Genomic DNA, 20,085 nt, shown 5'->3' on the forward strand with positions numbered 1-20,085 from the left:
CCCTCTCTCGCTGTGTCTCTCTCTGTCAAATAAATAAATAAAATCTTTAAAAAAAAAAAGTAAATTCTCGTAAGAAGTAATAGCCATCATCTGGCAAATAATAAAGCCCTGACAATGAAATACTAAGAATTGTAAGGAAAGAGATATGTAAGAATTTTTACTAAAAGTTATATATTTGTATCTACTGTTACTCTCTTATACGAAAAACAGAAACTTCTGTCTTTGAGTCTTAATTAGTAAATATTATGGAACATTAAGTTAAAGAGGTTTTTTATTTCCACTTACATAAAACATTTTGCTCACTTAAATTATAGTCAAGGCAATGACTGAAGATCACAATCCAAATATAGTTTTTGTTCTCACTTGGTCCAAATCAGAGTACTTGATCTTCTTTATCTTCAGGGGAATTTTCAGTGTGAAAGCAAATTATCTTAAGCACAATCACATCCTCTTATCAGGGTAAAATTAACCTTATTTTGAGGAGAGAGGTTGCTATGGTATCTCAGGAAACTTCTAAGTGTGAATTAAAAAGTCTTAACTTCCTTAACTTAAATACTTCCTTGTATTTTTCTACTGTCAACTTACTAATAGAGGTCATATTTTTCAAAAATGACTTTATAATTAAAATAAAATTTTAGCCCATCTGATTTTCCCTCCACTTGTTAGTTTTATAACAGATGTCAAAAAAAAATCACCTATGGATGGTAAAATATGAAAAAGCCTGTATTTCTTTCCTTGGCATAATGAAATTGGGTTTACATAGGGAAAGTAGTTAAATTACTTTGGTTAAAAAATATTTAAGTCTCTCCAGGAAGATAGTGTTGTGTCAGTTGAAAAGGTGGTACTGTTGATGATGAATATCATCTACACAAGCAGGTGTCACAGGAAAGATGAATGTGGTCATACAGCCCTTTCCATGCTCTTCGTGCATGTAGATTGTCCTTTGATTGTTGTGGCAGTTGCTATTGATGGTGCCTGAGCTACTTGTAACCCAGGCCTGGAAATGCTCAATGGCCCCAGCCTTTGCTATTTTCCTATGGCTGCCTGCCAGTTGGTATGGAGGCTGCAGTGGTTTCTGGGTTATCTACAGTTCTCTTACAAGCTCACCCCAGAGCATCAAAAAAGTGTATTTTTTTCTATCTCCATACTTACGTTCACTGAACAACTGTCTGGACCACCTGTTCGTATGCAGTTATTACTTACAGCCACTCTGTCAGAAGTGGTGAAGGAGTTAGCTTTCTTTCGTTGATAAATTGATCTTCTTCACAGCAAGTAAATCACAGAATAGATCTCCAATTAATAATGACAAGCCATTCACTCCCATAACTTTAAAAACATCCAGGTAACTTTTTTCTACGTTCTTTTTAACGTAGATTTAAGTTACTATCTGTGGAAAGAAAAGTCTCTGAGTGACCAGACTCAGAGTTGCTAGAATCCAGGCAAATTTAGGATATATTTTTCTTCCCCCCTCCCCTTTTTTCTTATTTTTCTTATTTTATTTTGGAATAGATCATAAATGTGTTCCATTTACATGGTTCTATCTACATTTTTGGAAATACATCACCATCAATCCTAAAAGAAGAGCTAGTATTAATTGTATGAGCTAATTGCTTCATATGCACTCTTTCATGGCAACTCCATGAGGAATGAATGCTATTATTATGAGTCTTGTTTTTGCTAATAGGCATAAAGAGGTTAATTAACTACCCAAGGTAATACAAATACTAAGTGGTAAAATCAGGCCTTGAACCTACTTGTCTAACCCCAGAGCCTCATCTCTCTCTCTCTCTCTCTCTCTGTCTCTCTCTCTCTCTATATATATAATGAACTTACTATCTGCTAGCAACTCTTTTAATGCTCTATATGTATTAACTGATTTAATCTTCATAATAACTTTTAAAGTAAGCACAAATACTATATGTTCTATATAGATAAGAAAACTGAGGCCTAGAGAGGTTAACTTGTTCATGTCAACATAATTGGAAGGTAGACAATCTAGAAGCCTAAGCATCTAGTTGCAGAATCTGTGTTCTTAAACTCTATGTTATATATTCTCTTTCATCTGCAGAAAACGTTCACAGTAAAAAATGCAATTTCTAGTAATAAAAATATACCTCTATGAGGGTATACTTGCAGAAATAGAATATGTTATTTTTTATTTTTTATTTATTTTTTATTTTTTTTATTTTTTTTTAAAGATTTTACTTATTTATTTGAGAGAGAGAATGAGATAGAGAGAGAGAGCATGAGGGGGGAGGGTCAGAGGGAGAAGCAGACTCCCTGCTGACAGCAGGGAGCCCGATGCGGGACTCGATCCCGGGACTCCAGGATCATGACCTGAGCCGAAGGCAGTCGCTTAACCAACTGAGCCACCCAGGCGCCCCAGAATATGTTATTTTTTATAATGTATCTTTATTTTCCACCTCTATTGCCAATATTTTTTTTAATAATCAACTTCCCAAGTGGCAAAACCTATGACTATTTGTATTCTACATGTTTCAGATTCATCCCAGTTAATCATGATTAGTGTTTTTCTAGTCCTTATATTTATATTTGGCTTATTCATTTTAAAAAGGAATCAAGTAGATGGAGTGCCTGGGTGGCTCAGTCATTAAGCGTCTGCCTTCGGCTCAGGTCATGATCCCTGAGTCCTGGGATCAAGCCCCGCATTGGGCTCCCTGCTCAGCGGGAAGCCTCCTTCTCCCTCTCCCACTCCCCCTGCTTGTGTTCCCTCTCTTGCTGCGTCTCTCTCTGTCCAATAAATAAATAAAATCTTTAAAAAATAAAATAAAAAGGAATCAAGTAGAAAGAGGGGAGATATTTAGGTATGAGAATGGAATTAAGGTGGATGGCAACTTTAGTTTGGAGAAGTATAAAGAAATCTGTTAGAAACATAAAGATGAGTTAAAACATCCGTACCCAGGGTCACATTTACAGTATGAGGTACTAACTGATACAAACAAACCACTGATGGCCAAACAGTTATTCCAAACATAGTCCTCATAATGCTATAATTAATAATGCCTCGTAATAGTAGGATCAATAATCAACTTGTCATTGTTACTGTGTAGTGGAAAGAAACATCATAGTTTCACCCAGTGTGACTCTTTGATTCATGCTTGTCATCTCCTCCATTCTATAAATTCTGTCATATCAGATACTCGGCCTGCTTTAAATCACTAGTGTATACCCATCATCAGTATGTGCTCAATGTTGACCACAGAAAAGGCTCTCAGTAACTCCTGAGTGAGTTACTGAGTGGAGTGAATGAGTGAATGCAGATAAAATAATGACTGAAGTTAAAGTGCCCATAAGCCTGAATTCAGCCCCTTGTGTACCAGACACAAAGCTGACAGCACCAAGCATAAGTCCATCTCACCAGATAACGGGCCAGGGATGGCTTGGTGGATTGGCTGAGTCATGACTAGGAAAAAACTGACCAGAGCTGGTAGAATCTGGGGACATTTGTCCCTGTTACTTCTTGATTCAAACTAAAATAGTCACTCTCCCTTAGCAGATTTGACCCAGTGGATGGCTCCTTCCTTCTTAACACCATCTCTTTACTTCATTTCCAGGACACTGTTCTGAGTTTTCCTATTGCATTAGCCATTTGTTTGTAGACTCCTTCGCTGATTCCTTCTCTTCTCAGCTTCTTGTACTTTCATTTTTTTAAATAGTGTTTGTCTTTAGAAGAGCAGACTTGTAAAATTTTGATCCGATCCGGTTTGTCAGTTTTCTTTTAGGGAGTATGCTTTTAGTGTCTTCATCTAAGAAATCTTTGCCTAATGTGAGATCACACACATTTTCTTCATTGTTGTCTTCAAGATATTTATAGTTTCAGTTTAGCAGTTAGGTCTGTGATGTCTTTGGAGTAAATTTTTGTGTATGGGATGAGATAGGAATCGAAGTTCATTTTTCCATATGGATGTCCATTTATTCCAGGACTATTTGTTGAGAAAATGGTCTTTTCTCTAGTACATTGCCTTTGAATCTTTGTCACAAATCAGTTATCTAAGAGAATGAAAGGACAAGCTCCCAACAGAGAGAAAAATATTTGAAAATCACATATTTGACAAGGACTTGCCCCGGAATTAAAAAAAAAAAAAAAAAAGGAACTCTCAAAATACCACAGTAAGAAAACAACCCTATTAAAACATTGTTAAAAAAAAAAAAAAAAAAAAAAAAAAAACTACCAGACACTTGGGCAGAGAGAATATTTGGAAAGCAAAGAAACACATGAAAAAATGTTCAACATCATTAACCACTGGGGAAATGCAAATTAAAACCATAGTGAGTTACTTTTGCACAAGTTAAAATGGCTAAAATAAAAATTACTGATAATATTAAATGCTGGTGAGGATGTGGAATAACCCATACATTGCTGGTAGGAATGCAAAGATAAAAATAAGATAAGAATGTTGCGACCATGTTAAATTTCCCTGCCTTAATTTCTTATGACAACAGATACATCATTTTTCAAAACAACTTTAACTTTATAGCCTATATTGCCTTATTTGCAGTACTAGGTTATAAAGATAATCTATTTTAAATAGGAAGATATAGCACATATCAAGATCTATTTAAAAAACAATGTCGTATTTTGGATGTGTTATAATACAAAATAATAATATAAAGAGAGATATTAAAAAATTTGATTAATTTTTTTCTTTGTGCCTTACTTACTGGAATTATTTGAGAATAAGTAGTTCTTTAGAACTAGCAGGACAAATGAGATCCTCCTCACTGCCAAATCCCTGAGCTTCTCAAGTTCAAAAGGACTGTCCGGCTATTGCCTGGAGCCATTTTCCTCATTGTTGGTGACAGCACAGGAGTGGTTCATTTTCTCTTTTACAGTGTTGTGCCCTTTAGCTAATTCTGGATAAAACTGCTACACTTGTTTGGTGAGAATTTTTTCCACATTCCTTGCTGCACGTATACACTGCTCACACCCAGACCATATTTTCAGAGTCTAAAGATAGCTTCCAAAACACAAATGCATACAAAAATGAAAATGTGATGATGAGAGACCTTAACATTAACGTGCCAGTCTTGAATTGTTTGTTAATCTGACCTTCCCTTTCCCGTGCCTGCTCAGGCTCTGTAGGAAGACATTTAGGATGAAGATTCTGAACAATTCGCTGGTTTCACAGGCCAAGGGTCAACTCATAGTTTAAAACTTATACTTGAGACCTTACAGAATGAAGTAATGCTTTTCACAGGTCAAAACATCGCCTGGTGTGCTGTTCACATTCTGGTAAACATTTGCCTAACATGTGAAGAAAAAGGTATATAAGACATAAAATAGTCACGACCTATTCAGCACTGTGAGCATAAACAAACATTCACATTTCGCTTGATTGTATTTGGTGCTGTCTCTGTTAAACAAAATACTTTCCAGACATAAAGCTCTGCTACTTAAAATTCAGGCATAAAAACCTTTTCCTGAGACTGATTTATATCTAAACTTTCTACCAACGTCCATGTGTCAGGGCCTGACCATGACTTCAGTTTATTGTCAACACACAGATAGGAAAACTCATGCATAGACCATATTTATTGAATTATTTCCTATCATAGCCTCATTGAAATGCAAAATGCTTACTGCTTAGAAAAACATATAAATCAATTACCCTAATCTGGAACTTGCAGGCAGGATATCAAATGAAAAATTTAAGGTCTTATTTTATCTGGATATGAAATTGAGAGCTGAGAAATATGAGTTTATGAAGGACATGTTTAGTTTGTTATAGAAACAATGCATGCTTGTGACAAAAAAACTCATATTTTTTTACGTATAAGTAACTTCTACTGACTTTCTCATCTTTAGCTCATTTACAGTAACTCCTAACTCCTGACTTGGAATGTAAGGTGGGAAAGAAGATGTGAGAAAAGAGAAGGGTAGTTCAGATTTGAAAAGTTTGAGTGTGAGGGGCTTTGGGGACTTTAACTGGAGATCCTCAGGAAGGACCTGAGCCTGTGGATTTGGTGGTATTGGGGAGAAACCCAAGCTAAAAATGCAGATTTGTGTCAAAAGCATATTGGTGCTACAAGAAGCTACAGAAATGGGGAGAGAAAATCCACTATGTGTAAGAGTAAAGAGGTGAGGAAAGCAACCTTAGGTATATCAACATTTATGGGATGGGTAGAAGAAAAGTTCGTGAACAGAAGGGAAAATAGAGGACAAAAACAAGACATGGTATCAAAAAAAAAAAAAAAAAAACCAAAGGAGGAAAGAGTTCAAGGAGGAATGATTTGCCCATAGTATCATCAAATGATGCTGAGACATCAGGTAAGATAAGCATCCCAAAGTCTTCATTTATTCTAGAAATTAAGAGATCGTGGGTGAGGTGGGCTGGTAGATTTCAGCAGCATGGTATGACTAGGCAATGAGTAATAGGAGCCAGTCTTTCAGTTAGTCTTATGATGCAGAGAAAGAAATGCCATAATCACAAGGGGTAAAATGCAGGTGGAAGATTTTTTTTTTTTTTCCCTTGAAAGAACAGGGAGCTTATTCCCTTAGAGTCAAAGGTAAGGGAGCAATGATATTCCAGGTTCTTACCTTGTATGTCTAGGGAAATGACTCAGGCTTCCCTTAAGAAAGCTTCTCTAGATAAAACAGGAGGAGTCAGACCAAAGGAAGGCATAAAAGACCCATCTACGGTCGCTTCCAAAGAAAGTCGTGTGACCTTACTGGAAAAGGGGAAATTCTGACAGAGGCCTAATTTGGAAAGGCAAAGGTGGGGTAAAGGACAGCTTGGAAATATTCCCCTTGGATCTTCTTCGCCAGTGTAGAGAAGCATCCTGGTGTGGCAATGCTGGGAAACCCAAGAACAGACAGAAACTCCACAGAGTAAAATGTATGAACAGCTGAGCTTCTCCTGACACAAGGCATTATTTCTTCCCCAATTTTTACCACCGCCATCACCAACAGAAAAAATACTTTCATCGAATCTTATATTTTTATTTGAGACAATTTTCTACTGGACTTAGGCTCAACACACCATCTTTCCCAAAAACTCTAAAAAAAATATTTAAAGCTAATTTAAAGTAGACACCTGTTTAAAAAAATATTCCTGACTCAGGTAATTTGTGTACCTGTAATATGGCACACTATTTGAAAATATCCATTTTACAAATAAAAACCAATGACAAAAATAATTTTTCTTTTGAGCAACTGTAATGTAAACATAATGTTTAAAGACTATTTTATCTTATTGTATGTCTTCAGTTTCTTGAATTACTAATGGATGTCTTCTAAATTAGTTAATTCTCCACATGCCCAGCTACATTATAAATGCCCAAATTTATAAGATAGTTCTTAAGAGTATTTGTATTCCAATAACCATAATCTAACAGGAATAGAAGTCATTAAGATAACATATGGAATGTGTCGGATACATAAATGTTTGTTGTGGCTTTCATTTTTAAAAGCAGAAAGAGTTTAGTTCTCTTCCTCAGGAGTGGTGCACATTCAGAATAATTTTCTGAGTTAGAAGATGCTGCAAGAAATGTTCTTTGTTTTCAAACGTTTTTGTTACAGTCATTCATTTTTTTTTTTTTTTTCCACACTGGCAAAGAAAGATAAAGCAGGTTAGGATGTACTGATCTCTTGCTCATGAGGACAGTCTTAAAACAGGAGGTCCCAGTAAATGGAAGGCTTAACTCTCATAAGAGAAGCTGGATTTCTCCATGTGAGCCGACCCTCATCACAAACATAACGTGTTCCTGATAATTAAATAAGTTGCATGGATTTTTCTGTGCTTGGAATGACCTGGAGCTGTAAATATAACGATGAAGATGCTATGTCCATAGCACAATAAGGACATTTACCCTAGTCTTTTCTCATGGCAGTAGGAATGTCTATTTATTCAGTGCTTCTTAGTGGGGTAACTTATCTCAGATCATCTAGATAAGCTCTTTTTAACTTTGATTTTCTAAATTGTGGTAAAATATACATAATACAGAATTGGCCATTTCAACCATTTTTATATGTACAATTCAGTCGCATTAAGTACATTTATATTATTGTACAACCATCACCATCATGCATCTCTAGAACTTTTTTATCTTCCCAAACTGAAACTCTGTACCCATGAAACAAAAACTCCTCTCCCCCTTCCTCCCAGACCCTGGCAACCACCCTTTTACTGTCTATCTCTATGAATTTGACTACTCTAAGTACCTCACATATGTGGAATCAGACAATATTCATCCCTTTGTGCCTGGCTTATTTCACTTAGTGTAATATCCTCAAGGTTCAACAGTGTTATACCATATGTCTGAAGTCTTTCCCTTTTAAGGCTAAATGATATTCCATTATATGTATATGCCATAAATAATGTGCACCTTATAACCTAAGATATATGGACATAATGCCTAAAAACAGTATTAAAAACTGAGAATTGGGGTACCTGGGTAGCTCAGTTGGTTAAGTGTCTGCCTGCAGCTCAGGTCATGATCTTAGGGTCCCACGATCGAATGCTAGTGGGGTTCAGCTCTTAGCTGGGAGTTTGCTTGAAGATTCTCTCCCTCTGCGCCCCCCCCCCCACTCCTGCTCATACATGTGCCCAGGTGCATACACTCTCTCTCAAATAAATAAATAAATAAACTCTTTAAAAAAACAAACTAAAAATTGAATTGTTGAATTGTGTGAAACAATTTGAAGGTATGGAGTCCTAAAAATGCAGATTTAATTTAGGTAAAAACGCTAATTTAATTTCTAACAAAATTGTAACTTTCTTTAGCTTGGATCAATTATTAGGAGAGAGGGAATGATAATGAGTTTAAACTTTATGAAGTATACGATCATTCAGATAGTTTTAATCTTTCCTCTAATGGCTTTGAAATGAGAAACAGAGCTGATGGTTGCAAGCGCTGTGAATGCACTGTGTGCCGCTAAATGGTACACTTCAGGGTGGTCAATTATATGTTAATTTTACCTCATTAAAGAAATATGTTATAATGATGGAAACTTTCTTTAATTTTGTACTGGGATTGTATTTTTACTATAAATACACACATGTTGGTAGACCATCTTGATACATTTGTATTACAATTGAAAGGATTACTTTAATATTATTATTCATAAAAGCAAAGAGGCAGGAAACAAGTTTTGTGGAAATGCCTTTGCACATATGATTCTCTCCGCTCAGAATATTTCTCAAGGTCTGGCCATCTGCAGACTCCAACCCACCGGCCATTTTCTTATAGAAACCTTCCCCATTGCATAAAAATAAAAGTTTCCCCTTTTTTGTCCCTCTGTATAGCCTCAGGTTCTGCCTGGTTCCCCCGCTAAACTTAAAGTGCTTTGAGGCGAGGATAATGCTTTCTTCCTCTTTGTACTTCTCAGTCATACAGCACATGCCCAGTCAATGTTGGTTATGTGGAAACTCTTTGAGTTGAATTAATTAAAATTGATTTTCTTGCTCACTGGATTTTGAAAGGTGTTGTTTCATTGTAATTTTTTTCTCAAATGTTTTATCCATTTGAAAGAAAAAAGGTGAGGGGCGCCTGGGGGGCTGAGTCATTGGGTGTCTGCCTTCGGCTCAGGTCATGATCCCAGGGTCCTGGGATCGAGCCCCGCATCGGGCTCCCTGCTCAGCAGGAAGCCTGCTTCTCCCTCTCCCATTCCCCTTGCTTGCGTTCCCTCTCTCACTCTGTCTCTCTCTCTGTCAAATAAATAAATAAAATCTTTAAAAAAAAAAAAAAAAGAAAGAAAGAAAAAAGGTGGGCATAGAAACTTAAAATTGGACCTGACTACTTCATGAGGTCATATGCAACTTGAGTGGAGACAGGTGTCTGTCGGCATATTCTCTTTAAGAAGCATGCATTTATTTATTTATTTATTTTTAAGATTTTATTTATTTATTTGAGAGAGAGAATGAGACAGAGAGAGAGCACATGAGAGGGGGGAGGATCAGAGGGAGAAGCAGACTCCCTGCTGAGCAGGGAGTCCGATGCGGGACTCGATCCCGAGACTCCAGGATCATGACCTGAGCCGAAGGCAGTCGCTTAACCAACTGAGCCACCCAGGCGCCCCAAGAAGCATGCATTTATTGCTTTACTTTGGAATCAGTTGCTAACCATTTGTTTTGTTTCTTTTATTTTAAAACAAAAATGTTTCTTGACTTCTCTTAGATGTCTCCTTGGTCTACTCATTATAACCAAAGCAGTTTAGTTTTCTAATAAATACCTATGGCATATAAAACATAGCATAATATTCTGTTGATGACAGTCCCTGTTGTTGAAAGACTGAGATATGGTCACTATAGATCAAGCATATATACATGAACTCATTTAAAGACAATGGTGAAACAATTATCCAATACAAAATTATAGATGATAGAAGAAATTGGTCATAGCATAATTATTTCTAAAATACTTTCTTCCATGCTATATATGAAACTATTTCCCATGAAACAAAACATCAAACAGAATGGATCAATATGTAACATTGAAACATGAGCCTTGAGAAGTGGCTGAGTTTAAAGATCTGCAGATAAAGACAGGTGAAACAAGACATCCTGAGCAGCACAGGAAAAGACAAAGAAGGTCAATGTCATGGGAGCCAAGGAAGAAGATTCTTATTTGAAAAATGGACAAGGATAATCCAGGCCTCCAGGAAAAGATTAGAAAGCTCTGAAGAAGTAAATAATCACAAGGTGGTTATAATGGAGTTGTAAATTTACTCACATTCTCCAGATTTGAAAAGAAATCATAGCCTCCTTATTTCTCGGTAACAATGAGATGGTCTTCATCATATGCACCCACAAGGTAGGAAGAGCTACAAGAAAAAGAAACAATTTAGTCTCATCCCAAAACTAAATCCACTGTAATATCAATCTCTGGTAAGATGAACAGTATCTTAGATCAGGCTCTCTTCTGAGCTTTTCCTCACAGGGTTTCCGCAGTTTGGGAGTGTGTGGTTTATTTGACCATTGTAGAAGCTGTGGGAAGGGGTCTCCTCTGGAACCTCTCTGGCCTCTGATGTGTGGTAGCTGGTTTCGTTTGCTGCCTCAGCCACGTGGCAATGGAAGGGCTCCCAGAGCATCTGAGGAGTGTTCAGGCATCTGCTATGGAAGTGTGAGCTAGTGAAACTCGGGTCTGAACACCGTGGATTGGGTCAGGGCACAGTCATCTTCCTGCTGACTCAGCCCCACTGTAATCTTCGTAGGCACTTGATTACTCAGCTACTGAGCCTTGACTTCTGAGCTCCCTGGCGCAGCCCCCAGCCTAACTCTCACCTTACTCGCACATGTCCTCCTCAGGGAACACAGGCACTGGAGCTCCTATCTGTGACACTGAAGAAGCTGATGTAAGAGGAAGCCAGACTCACATCGTCTCTCCGCCACCAAGTTCACCTGCTACATCCGGCCCAGATTAATGAGAGACTTTGGGGGCATCTCCTCTCATGTCACACAATTTTCCTATTAGGACTTGAACCTGGAAAGGGTTCTCTCCTTTCTTGTGTCTCTCCTTCCTCTACCTGCCCCTCTATTTCTCTTCCCATCAACCCTTGGGACTACAAGGGTAAGATTTTCTTGCATCCTCTTTCTTTCTGGCTAGAACCTTTTTATTTCAAAACTGTATGATCCATCTGGCAGGCCAGGTTCTAGAAACTTTAAAGGGAGAAATGAAGGAATTTAGAAAATCCTCCCTGAGGCGGCTCTCATAATCTCCCCCAGGTTCCCAAGTCTGTCTAAGAAAACAACTCTTCACAGGGAAATGCAAAGACATGAGCATATTACATTTCTCAAAATACTATATTTGTTATCTTTACTCTCTTATGACACTATTCTTTCTCTAACAGGAAAATATTTGGATGATACTTCTGTGCTCTATGAAATTTTCCTGAAGAGAAAATTGAAGTTTGTTTCATATCTGAACTTCTAATGCCCTTTCTTAAAAAAAAAAAAAGACTTTATTTTAAAGCAGTTTTAGCTTTACATAAAAACAGAAAGAGATATCCAGAAATTTTCCAAATATTCCCTGCTCCCACACGTGTATAGTCTCCCCCATTACCAGCATCATTCACCAGAATGGTGCATTTTCTACCAAGGATGAACCTCCACTGACACATCACAGTCCATAGTTTACTTTACGATCCAGTCTTGGTGTTGTACATTCTAAGGGTTTGACAAATATATAATGACCTATATTATCATTATAATATCACAGAGTATTTTCAGTACTCTAAAATTCCCTTTTTAAAAAGTATTTTTTCCATGTTTATATTTTTTTCTTTCTTGGTAACTATTGTTACATTTCCTAGTTTCCTAATGTTCTAAAGCCACAATGTTTACATTTACTTACTAATTTGTTCATATTAATTTCTGCATCTTAAGGATAAAACCTAATTGAGTTTGTGTAAGTTCTAAACCAAATGCACTAACACTGTCATCTACCCTACCTCTTCAAAGAACACTGCTTGGTGTTATCTGCAAACTTCAAAAAGATTCCTTTTATTTTCCTGATGGTGTTTGATTCTGTTGACCTGTTGAGTTTTCAAGTGTGAGACAGACTCCGTAAATGTGTAGAGTAATATATGTTTCATTTTTCTGAACTTTCAGTAGAGTTGGTAGTTCTATTCTGGTTGTTTTTAAGCACTTGAACTAGAGGTGCATTTTTTACAAAAAAAAAAATTAAATTTGAGGTTATACACTGCAAGCTTCAGAGGAAGTGAACCAAAATTCAGGGGTGTGATTTAATCATTGAAAAAGTGGTAGACACTATTTTGACCACAAGTACCAGTCATATCAGTGGGAAAGGACTAGAAGGGTACAGACATAAACTCATTTTCATTTCTGTGCATCTTCCTTGAGTATTTTTATCAGATTACCATGTATAGCAACTTGCCATTCTGTGGTTACTCACTTCTAACATTGTAAATGTCGAGAAATGCCAGACTATCATCTTGGGCTTTAAAGTGTGATTGTTTTGTGTGTATGTGGTTTCATACCCAAGTGAGTCATTCTGCCAAGAACCTTGAGAATATCAGTCCAGTCTAGACATTTCACTCTTAATGATTGATACACTGGCGGTGGCATAAGATTATGTATCGTTACAAAGAGGGTGTAGGTGTAAAATGATTCTGTGTAAATACAAATACTATATTCTTAAACCCACAAAATCTTGACTAGTCATTTCCTCTGCTAAATCTTTCCATTCCCGCCATTTCCATTTATTATCACTTGTATCAACAACTGCTCATCAGGAAACCTCATATCTGTAGAATAATCGCTTCCTGTCCTATTTGTATTTCTAGCTTGTCTTAGTAGCTTCAGTAAAAATCTATTAAATGAATGAATCCTGACTTACAGGAAAGCCATTGCAAAATATGCACTTCTGATGCTCATATCCAACTCTTTTTTCTCCTCAGTCTCTCCCCTATGGATTTCTTAACAGCTTCTAGAAATTCTTCACTGATTTTCACAGTGTTCTCCTATTTTACCAACTAGCAGATACGACTATAGCTATGAACGATTGTATAAATGTTACTGTTAACAGATTTTTTGTTTTATAGGAAAATCAAGTTTAATTGCAAGATATTACTTGGGAGAGTATCTTTGGGAATATCAATCACTTTAGCATGAATAAATCTGCTTGTGATGGTCATAGCAATTAAAATGGCAGTTTGGAAAACTGGATGTTAATTTTATCACAAATATTCCTTTGGGCCCCAATCTTTAAAAGGTTTTAAAATGTTGGAATCAACTGGTAAATATATTGTGACTCCTGTAAACCTCTTATGAAATGTTTTGATAAGCATAATATAGAAGGATGTATAGTGAGGGTATAGCCCACCAAAAATTATTTGTATATTTTTTTTCTTTATTGAGAAAAGGGGTAACTCTTCCAGGTATAAAAACAGAATGTTCTTTTAGAATCACCAAGGGTGGCATCCTTTAGAAGGATAAATATGATGAGAAGTTCCTGTTTGCCTAGGGAGGAGTATGAGAGTACCTTTTCGGTTTTGAGAATTGAAAACTACCCAGTGCTTTGGCTGAACCCAAATCAGGGCTACTCTTCAGATGATAGGCCCCTTATCAGTTGTTAAATTATAAATATTTCTGTACTGGTTGGTATATAGCTTCCTCTCTGATTTATTTGCCCTGTTCCCTTCTAGAAACAGTAGCCCTCCTTACTACCAAGCCACTACCTGATGGATGATCTCCAGGATCTTTCTTGGGTGCTAGGGCCTGCTTCCATCCTGACTCACCTGAGTTCACACAGCATCACCTGCTGGGTCATTCTGAGTTTAGGCCTACTAAACATGATGCATTGGAATCCCCTTTATGAAAAACTTGAATGAGTGGCAAGCAGCACCCAAGATAACAGGCAGAGCAGAGGACCCAGTACCAGTCACTGTGCCAAGGCCCACGCCTGAGTGCAGCTTCACCTCTCACAACTTGGGTGCTCCACTAGAGTGATTCAATTACCTAGTTATTCAGCCATAACTGCCGTCATGCTGTGGAGCTCTCTGCCCCCAGAAAGCAACCCCTTGTGCCCATGGCATTAGTCTACCACCTACAAATCCCATAGCTTATGTTCTATTTTTCACATCCATGAAGCAACAGGGAGTAGACAAATCTTCAACCTGAATGGTTGTGGTCACTGTGGAAAATGTTCCACCATGCATAATGCTAGGGAGAGCTCTGTCCTAGCGAGGAGTAAGCAGTGCTGTTGACTTGGCCCACAACTGGCTAAGGCCAACCTTTACTCTCCCACCAGAGTAACTCTTGAGCAGACAAGGTATAAAGACAGGAACAAGCTCATCTGGCCTGCCCCAGGAAACACACAAAAGCACCAGAAACTGTGGACAGTTAAGGCACATTATTTTTCCTGAACTGTACTTAAATAAAATACTGAAAAATAAATGAACATATTCTCATTTGGGAGAAACCCTCTCCTCTTTAACATTCTCTCAACTTTCCATTGGATTAATGGTCTTAAGAACCTATTGCCATTTTGTTTTTTTGTGAGGTTTTATTTTTGGTCCGGTTTTCACTATAATGCCTATGTCTTCCTGATTCTTAGCTTGTCTTTAACCAACCATAGCAGACAGAACAATGACCTCCCAAAGATGTCCTAGTTCTAATTTCTAAAAGTTATGAATATATGTTACAAGGCAGAAGGGAATTAAGGTTGCAGATGGAATTAAGGTTACTTCTCACCTGGTTTTTAAGATGGGGAGATTATTTTGGGTTATTTGGGTGGGCCCAATCTCCTCCTAGTCCTTAGCAGAGAAACTTTCCCGGCTGTAAGTCAAAAAGAGAGAGATGTTGAGAGAAGAGCCAGAAAGATCATACTTCTAAAGAGTTTGACCCTCCATTGCTGGCTTTAATGATGGAGGAAGGGGGCCATGAAGTAAAGAATGTGAGCAGCCTCCAGAAGCTTCAGCAGTGAATGCAGCCCTATTGATGCCTTGATTTTTAGCCAGTGAAACCTATGCTGCACTTTTAACCTATAGAACTATAACATAATACTTTTGTATTGTTTAAGCCATTGAGGTTGTGGTAATTTGATACAGCAGCAGTAGAAAACCAGTACACCAACACTCCCCCCCACACACACACACAAAAGAAACAAAACTAAACAAGAGAAGTTCATGATAATGACACAACTCTCTTGGGCCACATTCTCTGGAGCCAAGAAGGGAGAAAACTCCCCCTCAATTTCCTTACAGTTTGACAGACTTTTGCTTAGTTATTGGTCTCTGGGCTTTCACTGACAAAGTTTTCTGAAGCTCCTGAGCAGACTTTGAGGGTGAGGCATGCTTAGGCACACAACAGAAAAATAGGAGACCCTTGGATGCTCTAGAAGTGATAGGGTGAAAGCCAAACTTCTTGAAAGATAAATTCACACATTCTGTCCCTGTTCCTATTCTCAACATCTGTCGGTTGGAATTTGTCCCAGTCGTTAGTGAAATTCATCCGAGGCCTTCCTAGAAGCGGGGTGAGCTCTGTCTGTAGAGGAGTCTAGACCTGATGCCTATCTGAGTGAGGCTCTTTAGAAACTACAGTTATAAAGTATACATTTTTTCTCTCCTGTTATCTCTGATCCTTTTTGTTCAACATTACAGTCCAGTGTCAGGTGTAGAGATTCAGAAGAGGACCATTCTGTCCATCTTCACAGAAAGCCAAAAGGAGAGTACCATTCAAGACCAGAGTGAGGGTAGCTGTGATCAGTGAAGTACAATTTCACTGGGAGAAAGATCAGGGTGGGGGGAATGAAGGATCTGGTTTTTTAGTACATATAAATGTATCCTTAAGGATTGGAGGAATACTTGGGACTGGGGTATCAGGGTTGGGGGGCTCATTCCCTACATTCAACCAGTGGAGATTTAAGCAACTCTAATTCATGTATTTAAGGAAAATCTAAATTTATTTTGTGGTCCACAATGTAGTAAGGTGTAGACATTGGTTATAGTGTTGGAGACACAAGAGGGTTACTATGCCTAGTGCAGTGTGCCTCCTTATTACAAACTCTGGAATGGAATATTTGTTTGTTTAGAGACAGAGCATGCATGAGAGCATGGGTGGGGTGAGGGTGTGGGGAGGGGCAGAGGGAAAGAGAGAATCTTAAGCAGGCTCCACTCCCGGCACAGAGCCCAATACAGGGCTCAATCTCATGACTTTGAGATCATGACCTGAGCAGAAATCAAGAATTGGACGCTTAACTGACTGAGCCACCAAGTGCCCTGGAATGGATTGTTCGGAATGTTGTACTGATATGGATAGAGGATATCAAACGGATGTGGATTCTCAAATATCAATTCTGCTTTGAAGGAACCCATAAACAGTGATGAGACTGAAATGAAAGAAATCAAACCAAAAAGCTGGTTTCATACACTGACCTGGTATAGAGAGAGCTAAGGAAGATTGTCGGGAAGAAAAAAAATAAGGAATGCAGTCTTACTAAAGCTTGCTGACCAAATGAATTACTTGAAATCATTAGGGAGATGCTAGTAACAGAAAGTGATCAATAAATCCCCTACCTTGGACAGTAAATATTTTGAAAGATTAAATATTTTTTTTAGAGACTGGAAAGTGGGTACTATGACATGCAGCCTGAACCTCGGCCTGATAACATCCCTAAATCCGAAGTTAGGTATGCGTCCTGTTACCGAAACCAGGTGTAAGATCCTCACCCTCCTTTTCAATACTACTGCCTCCGAGCTGGTCACGGCCCTCCTTGTCCCCCTCCTGGATCAAGTGGTAAGAGCTGCCCCCCTGATTTCCATGCTCTCATGCCCCTCAGCAGACTACCTGTGGCCATCAGGCTCTTTTCCTAAACATAGATCTGACCTTGTCTTTCCCTTGCTTAAAAGCCTTCAATTAGCTCCCAGTACATAAATAACACCTAACTTCTTAGGATTGAGATGTAAACTCCTTCAAGAGGTGATTCCTACCTAGCTTTCAGGCATTATCTCCTCCAATAATGCTCCCCTCTTCTTCACCCCCAATACATCTAGTCTAACTGTAGGTGTCCAAACATTTCTTGCATCCAACTGCTTCCATAGATAGTAGACCTTGATATTTTGGAAGGGAAGATTCAGGTCTCAGTCCATCACTCACTAATGTCATTGACTTGGGGCAAGTCCCTTTGCCTTTCTTTTCTTTGATGCCATCATCTGTAAGATAGGAAACTAAGACGGATGCTCACCTTCCAGGGCAGCTGTCAGGGTCAAATGAGAATGATGGTGAAAGCACATTTTAAGCTGTAAGTTGGCATCTGGATGAAAATTATAAATATGGCCATTCTTTCCCATTAGATACTTAGCTCTTATAGATAACTACCCCAACTTCATTTTGTTTTCTCCCAAATCTCACAGTGATAGGCTTTCAACAAATGTGTTTTGAGTTGAAACACTGCATATTTTAGGCTCAAACATTTATAATATGCATCCTTAAAAGTTTGTGCAATATAGGGATGGGGGCCAGTGAATTCTCCCACTCTTCCAAGTAAATCTGAAAGTCAGAATCCTGAGAGGAGAAAATCTATTTTAATAATGCACACTTGGTTTTCAAAATTTAATTATGTCAAAGAAATTAACATCACAATGGTAAGTTTTATTACAATTTTTCTGATATTATGGCTGATAGTAATACTATTTACAAGAATCCTAGGGGTGCCTGGGTGGCTCAGTCAGTTAAGCGTATACCTTCAGCTCAAGTCATGATCTCAGGGTCCTGGGATTGAGCCCCGAGTCGGGCTTCATGCTCAGCGTGGAGCCTGCTTCTCCCTCTCCCTCTCCCTCTGCCCCTCCCCCTGTTCGCGCTCTCCCTTGCTCTCTCTCACTCTCAAATAAAATCTTAAAAAAAGAAAAGAATCTTAGGAGCCACATGATAGGTAAAACGTATAAAAAGTCAATGACCACCTTGTAGAAATGTTCATACCTTTTAGCATTCATAAGATCCATAATGCATGAAATTTTCAATAGGCAGTTTTTAAGTCAAAGGGGGTAACCTCTGATAAGGTTGAAGAGATAAAGAAGAAAGAAGAGACAAAGAAGAGAGAAGCTCCCTGTGTTCGTTTTTCATTATGTCTTGGCATTTTGTATTATGGATACCCTTTTTCTCTTTACAGGGAACTGTGTCTGAGAAGGAAAAGAATCAAAGAACATAGAATTTGAAAGCTAAAAGTTTGTGGTGTTTTTTTTTAAATAGATTATCAACTCCAAACTCCTTCTTTTACAGGTGAAGAAACTGAGATAGGAAGATGATATAGGAGGAGTCCAGGGGTTTAAAATCTGATCGTGGTACATTAACTGTTTTCCAAAGGATTTGACAGTTATCTGCAAATTTATCTTCCTTTTAGAAAAGCAGACACTGCTGCCACTGTTTCTTATAATGGTATCTTTATTTCCTGGGGAGTCTCTCCATTGTGACAGGAAGTGCTTTCCCTAAAGCTATGAATAATAACCTCTGGGCTTTGTCAGACGCTGCAGTACAATGCAGCGAACAATACCCTGGTGCCCTCGTGGAATTAATGAGCCTCCCAAGGCTACTAATTTACTTTGAGGGAGTAGCTTAGAATTCAGGAAGATTAGATTCGTCTTTATTATATCAGTGCCCTTTTATTTTGTTAACCTAATGCCCCTAACATTTCCCACCATTATACTGCTTTCCTTCCTTTTATACCCAAAGCCTTTACAGGAGTAGTGTGTGTGGTACCCTCTCCCTTTACCCCTCACCCCTTCATTTGTTTTTTTTTGGTTGCTTTCCATAAACCCATAAATATTCTGTGTTTCAGGAACTTTGCTTCTAGACAAATGCAGATGTCCTTTCTTAATCTTCTCCTTCTTGATTCCTTTGTCATATTAAACAAGTTTGACTATTGTCCTTCTGAAAACCCTTTCATCACTTGAATTCCATCGTCCTAAAACAACAAACTTCCTGACCACCCCTCTAATTACACTTCATCCTTAGGTCCTTTTTCTCTGGGTATTCCTGAGGCTCACTGGTTTTCTCACTCTCCTATTGAGACGAGTTTACCTACTGGATGGCCTCAGATCACGTCCACGCGATGACCCGCAAATCTTGGTCTCTAATGAGCATTCTAATCTCATGATTCCAGTTATTCTTCTCTTTGATCCTGCCATCTCCTAATTTAACATATCTAAAACCAAACTCATCACTCCCCTAACTAAATTGTAGCCCTTTCCAATACACCATTAAAAAACATAAAACTAAAGAAGTCTCAGCTTTTGCACTTCAAAAATAGTTATTTTTGCTCCCACTTTAAAAACCTATTTGAAGAATTAGGAAGTTGCCCTGATAATTTATTGTGTTTTCTTAGTGACTGCTTTCATTTCTTTGCTTGCTGTCATCACCTGGATCCATCCATCCATCTCCCCACCATCACCCCCTGGTTAATCTTCTTCCAGACAAACCGACTTTTAAATTGTCTATACAGAAAAAACCCCTCAGTGTCAGTTTTCACTGAATTATGTGTATTAAGTGTGCCTGAATACATTAAACAGTTCCACTTGGTAGAACTGCTAGTCTTCACCTGCCTTTAACCTGGCTTCTCTCTAATTTAAACACCATGCACTTAACTTCTCTATTACAAAATGGGTAGGAT

The sequence above is a fragment of the Halichoerus grypus genome, chromosome 12, assembly GCF_964656455.1.
Source record: "Halichoerus grypus chromosome 12, mHalGry1.hap1.1, whole genome shotgun sequence".
In the NCBI taxonomy this organism is placed as follows: Eukaryota; Metazoa; Chordata; class Mammalia; order Carnivora; family Phocidae; genus Halichoerus; species Halichoerus grypus.